General features: G+C 38.0%; 1 long non-coding RNA gene across 1 annotated transcript; it reads left to right on the forward strand.

Moving 5' to 3' along the window:
* Positions 1-1,020: 1,020 nt before the first annotated feature.
* On the forward strand, positions 1,021-3,369 carry LOC106590983 (uncharacterized). Its single transcript, XR_001325148.2, has 3 exons — positions 1,021-1,560; positions 1,836-1,887; positions 2,262-3,369. It is a non-coding gene; the product is annotated as an uncharacterized lncRNA (long non-coding RNA).
* The last annotated feature ends 4,497 nt before the right edge of the window (positions 3,370-7,866 follow it).

A 7,866-nucleotide genomic window follows, 5' to 3' on the forward strand; every position in this document is an offset into this window, starting at 1 on the left:
ATTAAAGTATATCCTGTGAAGCACTATAGCCACTCTGTGATGATGTGCTCTGCTCTTTTATTGAAGGATCTAGTCTGGATTAAACCTCATAGGAAGACAGTTTTATCATGTGGGTGGAGCAAGGATGGAAAATATTTTTGGTAGCTCAGATTGTTCTGGCAATTCTCACATAGAAACTTAATTGGGAGGAAGGATGTTTGACATGCTTTTTACATTTATATCCCAATTATTTGGGGTGAGAATCATGATGGAAGTGGAAGGTTTAGGTAATTTGTAGGCCCATGCAGAGCCTTTAGAAAGTATTCATACCCCTTGACTTATTCCACATTTTGTTACGTTACAGCCGGAATTCAAAATGGATTTTTAAAAAAGAATTCTCACCCATCTACACACATTTTTTTTAACGATTTATTGAAAATTAAATACAGAAATATCTTGAAAGTATGCCTTATCACAGTTTTTGATTTCGGTTTCAATTGAATTTTAAACATGAAATTAAGAAATATGTATGTATTTCTAGCTTTTTAATAAAAATTCTAAAATAAATCTTTGCTGTTGGGACAGCTTTATGTAGGCCCTAACAGTTTGTCACTGTTATAGTGCAATTCATGTATTGTTTAGTGCTGTGTTGTGTAGTGGCTTTGCTGGCATGTATCTAAAAAAACTATTATTTTATTTTGCCCCACCCAGATTTACATGCTAAAATCACCACCCGCGCATCACCAACGGTCACATCACGTCTAGATGTGAAGGAAAAAAAGACAAAAACAATAATGAATAATTCCTATTCTAACAGTATTTTTTCATAATGTACATACTCAGGTCTGCCTCTGCGTAGAAGACAGTATTGGCTGTAAGAAATAAAGACAAAACAAAATGACATTGTTTGCAAAATAAATAATGTAGTGAATATTTTTCTAAACTGCGTTACCCACTCCAGGCAGCAGATGGCGATGTGAGTATTTCAGGTGATGCTTCTTGCGTGACGTATAATCTAGTGGACGGAACGGGACGCATTTTCAATAACAACAGGTTACTGAGACTACCACCTCGGTAACGTTAGCTTCCTAGCCAGTATAAAATCAAACATTTTAACAAATGTTGTGTAGCTACACGAATTGCAGTTTTTTAAACATGATTACGTTAACGTTTCTAGCTACTAGTTGATTAAAAGGTAATTTGCTTGCTAAATTTGCACCCCAAAATAATTCATACTGAGACGAGCTAACATCTCAGCTACTTCTCCCCTGCTAAAGAAGAGGAGGTCTGTTGGACAGAGGAAGAAGCTCTTGTGAAAGAGGAAGACGAGGCTGTCACAGTTAAAAACAATAAGTAGCGGGTGAGGCTGTTAGAGTGAACGAGAAAGACGTTTCAGTGAAAGAAAAGGAAGACGCGTTCAGAGTGAAATAAGAGGAGGAGGAGAAAGATGAGGCTGCCGTTTTTAGAGTCGAAGAAGGAGAGGACTGTCACGGTGAAATAAGAGAAAGACGTTTTTGGAGTTAAGGGTCACATTGCAGGAGAAGGAAGAAGAGAACAACGATGAAGATCTGATTAACACCAGTGAGTATTGTCTTAAAAACAGAGGCACAAACTCTACACTGAACCGATATGTGTTTCCCATTAACTGTCACTTCTTGAAAAATATGTTGGAAAACAATATTTTACAGTGGTTTTCTGTGGTTGTTACTGAGTAGGCTGATACTCCATTTCATTGATCCACAATCCACAGTCAAGGCTGTGAAATATAAGAATGCCCCCAATGCAATTCTGAAGTCTAATCCATTATATATATATTATTTTTGTTGTTGTCAAATTAACAAATTATTGTTTTCCAGGTATTGCTGGTTGAGAGAAAGCCAACAGTGTGCAAACCTGTCAAGGCAAAAGGTGGGTATTTGAAGAATCTCAAATATAAAAAATATGTTCATTTGTTTAACACTTTTATGTTGGTTACTACATGATTCCATATGTGTAATTTTATAGTTTGATGTTTTCACTAGTGTAGATCATTCAATTTGGTAATTTTTCTATGAGAAAATGTTATTTTGAGAGTGAAAACCTGACATAAGCTACATTAGAACATTTTCAAAATCTGCTGTTTTCCAAAGGCCTACTTGTCGTCCTTTATTTATGATTAATCTATAAGATAATATTATTATTATTACCTAGCCTGCCAGAATACATTGTTAGACAGTTTTAAAATACACTTTTAATGCTTTGTGTGTTGTATTTACAATAAAATGTTATTTGGAATTTTACAGGTTCAAAACTCAAAGTTGCATAATGGCCAAGAAAAAGCTGCCATACAAGCTACGTATAAGATGCAATAAGGATGAACGAGTCCCATCCTCTCCAAGAATAAACAGTGGAACCATAAAGCCAAGTTGGAGAACCAGCATAAAGAATAAAGACCCCCAAAAATATGAGGAAATATTAAACAAAGGACGAAACTACAACAAAACATGTAGACATGAGATGTCCCTTGCTGATAGTATCCTAAAAAAGAGGAACATTTCAAGCAAAGAGAGGGAGAAGGCAGAAAAGCTGCAGCAGCATGAAACATATATAATGCCAGTGCTTCCTGGAGAATGAGGAAGATGAGAGCAAAGCGAAGAGAGGAAGACCGGAGCGACCAGAAACGTGTTAAGAAAACACAAGAAGAACTGAATTGCAGAAGAACAACAGAGAGAAGAATGCAAAGCTTAAAGAAAACATCAACAGAGAGCAGCTAGGTCAAAAGAGGAGCATGAAGGAGAAAAAGCAAAAAGATGGCAAAAATATAGTCAGAACAAAGAAATGGCAACGCAGAATGAACAGGCAACGCAGCATAACAAGATAATATGGGAGCAGAAAGAATTAGTCTCAAGAAACAAGAGGATAAAGAACCTAGAAACTAACTTGAACATTGTAAAAGAGCCTTGCAGATAGCAGGGCAAGATGTACGGAGTCCAGAAGGAAGAGCCTCAAGTGGCTGAAGCCTGTATGTCAAAACAGGCAGCACAGTACGTCACTGCTATCATGGAGCTCATTGACAAGGCCTCACAGAGGAAGGCAGTCATTTTCCCGCAAAGGAACATCGGAACCACAACAGAAGGGGATGTTGGAAGTGGCAGTTGTTGAAGCAGTAGCCTAAGGCCTATCAAAAGTCCAGACAATCTGCAACTAGGAAGGCTTTGGCTTGTTCACTGAATATGATTAACCTCTATGGGCTAGGTGGGACGCTAGCGTGCCACCCGTGGTGCACTCCATCAACAGCAGGTGCATTTCAAGAGCGGCAAATTTGAATCCAAATAAATGTCAAAATTCAAATTTTTCAAACATACAACTATTTTACACCCTTTGAAAGATAAACATCTCCTTAATCTAACCACGTTTTACGATTTCAAAAAGGTTTTACGGCGAAAGCATAAATTTAGAGTATGTTAGGACAGTACATTTACAAGAGTTGTGTGTAATGTTTTGTCAAGTCAAAGACAGGGTCACCAAAACCATAAAACCAGCTAAAATGATGCACTAACCTTTTACAATCTCCATCAGATGACACTCCTAGGACATTATGTTAGACAATGCATGCATTTTTAGTTCTATCAAGTTCATATTTATATCCAAAAACAGCGTTTTACTATGGCATTGATGTTGAGGAAATCGTTTCCCTCCAATAACCGGCAGTCAAGTCAGCGTCACAAATTAAATAATTAAAATTAGAAAACATTGGTAAAATATTATATTGTCATTTAAAGAATTATAGATGTACATCTCTTGAACGCAATCAACTTGCCAGATTTAAAAATAACCTTACTGGGAAATCACACTTTGCAATAATCTGAGCACTGCGCCCAGAAAAATACGCGTTGCGATACAGACTAGACGTCATGTTGGGGAGATCTAAAATCGAAAATACTATGTAAATAATCCATTACCTTTGATTCTCTTCATCAGATGTCACTTCCAGGTATCACAGGTCCATAACGAATGTAGTTTTGTTCAAAAAAGCTCATCATTTATGTCCAAAAATCTCCGTCTTGTTAGCACATGATCTAAGCCAGCCGGACTTCTCGTCATGAACGAGGGGAAAAAATATATTTACGTTCGTTCAAACATGTCAAACGTTGTATAGCATAAATCATTAGGGCCTTTTTAACCAGAACATGAATAATATTCAAGGTGGACGAATGCATACTCTTTTATAACGTATTGGAACGAGGGTACCCAACATGAACTCGCGCGCCAGGTGTCTAATGGGACATCATCGTTCCATGGCTCTTGTTCGGTCAGATCTCCCTCCAGAAGACTCAAAACACTTTGTAAAGGCTGGTGACATCTAGTGGAAGCAATAGGAAGTGCCAAAATATTCCTCAGCCCCTGTGTTTTTCAATGGGATAGGTTTAAAGTCAATACAACACATCAGGCATCCACTTCCTGTCAGAAAATGTCTCAGGGTTTTGCCTGCCAAATGAGTTCTGTTATACTCACAGACACCATTCAAACAGTTTTAGAAACTTTAGAGTGTTTTCTATCCATATATAATAAGTATATGCATATTGTAGTTACTGGGTAGGATTAGTAACCAGATTAAATCGGGTACATTTTTTTATCCAGACGTGCAAATGCTGCCCCCTAGCCCTAACAGGTTAAGAACTACAAACTACAGAGACAGTTTGCAAAAAGATGTTGGGGTCAGTAGAAAACGCTTCAGGCAAAGCAAGAACAAAAAAAAGGCCATGAGGTCTACATAGATTATTACCTCCATCGACAGTCACACACACTGGGTGCTAGAGGAGTATTGATGGTGTGCCTTTTATTCCTGTAACTACACATGTGAAACTGCAAGAAAATCATATTTAAATGTATGTTAAACCATTTTTTTTTTTTTTATGTTGACCCTGATGTCATACTGGCCCTTTATTTATAGAAATACCCTTATCTAACCTGAAAAGACATAACACACACAGGAGAGAAGCCTTACCATTGCTCTCTGTGTGGAAAAGGTTTCGCACAGTTAGGGAACATGAAAAGATATGAGGACGCACACAGAAGAGATGCTTTACCACTGCTCTCTGTGTGGAAATAGTTTTACCCAGTTAGGACACCAGAAAGTGCATGAGAGAATACACACAGGGGAGAAGCCTTAACAATGCTCAGACTGTGGGAAGACATATTCCTCATCACAACCACTTAATGTGAGAATCCACATAGGAGGGAAGAAGCCTTACTAGTGTGTAAATTGATATTTCACATCACATTGACTTAAACTTAATCAGAGAACATAAACAGTGCTCCTGTTGTCTTATATTGTTGACTGAGAATGTGTTTACTTGTTTACACCATATGAAATTTTATTGTACAAAATATACCCCAAAATATATTTGTATGTTTATTATTAGAAAACAAACATACAACAATTATTGTATATGATTAAATGGTCCTGTTGTAACCTCTGACTATGTATGTAGAGTAGATCAGATCCCATGTGTTTAAATGGTCCTTTTGTAACCTCTGACTTTGTAGATCAGATTCCATGGGTTTAAATGGTCCCTTTGTAACCTCTGACTGTGTAGATCAGATTCCATGTGTTTAAATGGTCCTGTGACCTCTGACACTGTGTGTGTGTTTATCTGAGTGTGTCATTCCTCCAGCGCTATAGATACTCAAGTGATATTTGGATGATTCATTCTCTCTATTGTTTACATTTAAATTGCTGTCTTTAAGGGAATTGTCTGGTCACATCTAACAGAGGGGCTTTAATAGTCTGGTCACATCTAACAGAGAGGCTTTAATAGTCTGGTCACATCTAACAGAGGGGCTTTAATAGTCTGGTCACATCTAACAGAGTGGCTTTAATAGTCTGGTCACATCTAACAGAGTGGATTTAATAGTCTGGTCACATCTAACAGAGTGGCTTTAATAGTCTGGTCACATCTAACAGAGTGGCTTTATTAGTCTGGTCACATCTAACAGAGTGTCTTTAATAGTCTGGTCACATCTAACAGAGTGACTTTAATAGTCTGGTCACATCTAACAGAGTGTCTTTAATAGTCTGGTCACATCTAACAGAGTGACTTTAATAGTCTGGTCACATCTAACAGAGTGGCTTTATTAGTCTGGTCACATCTAACAGAGTGTCTTTAATAGTCTGGTCACATCTAACAGAGTGACTTTAATAGTCTGGTCACATGGTCACATCTAACAGAGTGGCTTTAATAGTCTGGTCACATCTAACAGAGTGACTTTAATAGTCTGGTCACATCTAACAGAGTGACTTTAATAGACTGGTCACATCTCACAGAGTGGCTTTAATAGTATGGTCACATCTAACAGAGTGGCTTTAATAGTCTGGTCACATCTAACAGAGTGGCTTTAATAGTCTGGTCACATCTAACAGAGTGGCTTTAATAGTCTGGTCACATCTAACAGAGTGGCTTTAATAGTCTGGTCACATCTCACAGAGTGGCTTTAATAGTCTGGTCACATCTAACAGAGTGGCTTTAATAGTCTGGTCACATCTAACAGAGTGGCTTTAATAGTCTGGTCACATCTAACAGAGGGGCTTTAATAGTCTGGTCACATCTAACAGAGTGGCTTTAATAGTCTGGTCACATCTAACAGAGTGGCTTTAATAGTCTGGTCACATCTAACAGAGTGGCTTTAATAGTCTGGTCACATCTAACAGAGTGACTTTAATAGTCTGGTCACATCTAACAGAGTGGCTTTAATAGTCTGGTCACATCTAACAGAGTGGCTTTAATAGTCTGGTCACATCTAACAGAGTGACTTTAATAGTCTGGTCACATCTAACAGAGTGGCTTTAATAGTCTGGTCACATCTAACAGAGTGGCTTTAATAGTCTGGTCACATGTAACAGAGTGGCTTTAATAGTTTGGTCACATCTAACAGAGTGGCTTTAATAGTCTAGTCACATCTAACAGAGTGGCTTTAATAGTCTGGTCACATCTAACAGAGTGACTTTAATAGTCTGGTCACATGGTCACATCTAACAGAGTGGCTTTAATAGTCTGGTCACATCTAACAGAGTGGCTTTAATAGTCTGGTCACATCTAACAGAGTGGCTTTAATAGTCTGGTCACATGTAACAGAGTGGCTTTAATAGTTTGGTCACATCTAACAGAGTGGCTTTAATAGTCTGGTCACATCTAACAGAGTGACTTTAATAGTCTGGTCACATCTAACAGAGTGGCTTTAATAGTCTGGTCACATCTAACAGAGTGGCTTTAATAGTCTGGTCACATGTAACAGAGTGGCTTTAATAGTTTGGTCACATCTAACAGAGTGGCTTTAATAGTCTGGTCACATCTAACAGAGTGGCTTTAATAGTCTGGTCACATCTAACAGAGTGACTTTAATAGTCTGGTCACATGGTCACATCTAACAGAGTGGCTTTAATAGTCTGGTCACATCTAACAGAGTGACTTTAATAGTCTGGTCACATCTCACAGAGTGTCTTTAATAGTCTGGTCACATCTAACAGAGTGGCTTTAATAGTCTGGTCACATGTAACAGAGTGGCTTTAATAGTCTGGTCACATCTAACAGAGTGGCTTTAATAGTCTGGTCACATCTAACAGAGTGACTTTAATAGTCTGGTCACATCTAACAGAGTGGCTTTAATAGTCTGGTCACATCTCACAGAGTGGCTTTAATAGTCTGGTCACATCTCACAGAGTGGCTTTAATAGTCTGGTCACATCTCACAGAGTGACTTTAATAGTCTGGTCACATCTAACAGAGTGGCTTTAATAGTATGGTCACATCTAACAGAGTGACTTTAATAGTCTGGTCACATCTAACAGAGTGGCTTTAATAGTCTGGTCACATGTAACAGAGTGGCTTTAATAGTTTGGTCACATCTA

This window comes from Salmo salar, chromosome ssa02 (genome assembly GCF_905237065.1).
Source record: "Salmo salar chromosome ssa02, Ssal_v3.1, whole genome shotgun sequence".
NCBI classification, from domain to species: domain Eukaryota; kingdom Metazoa; phylum Chordata; class Actinopteri; order Salmoniformes; family Salmonidae; genus Salmo; species Salmo salar.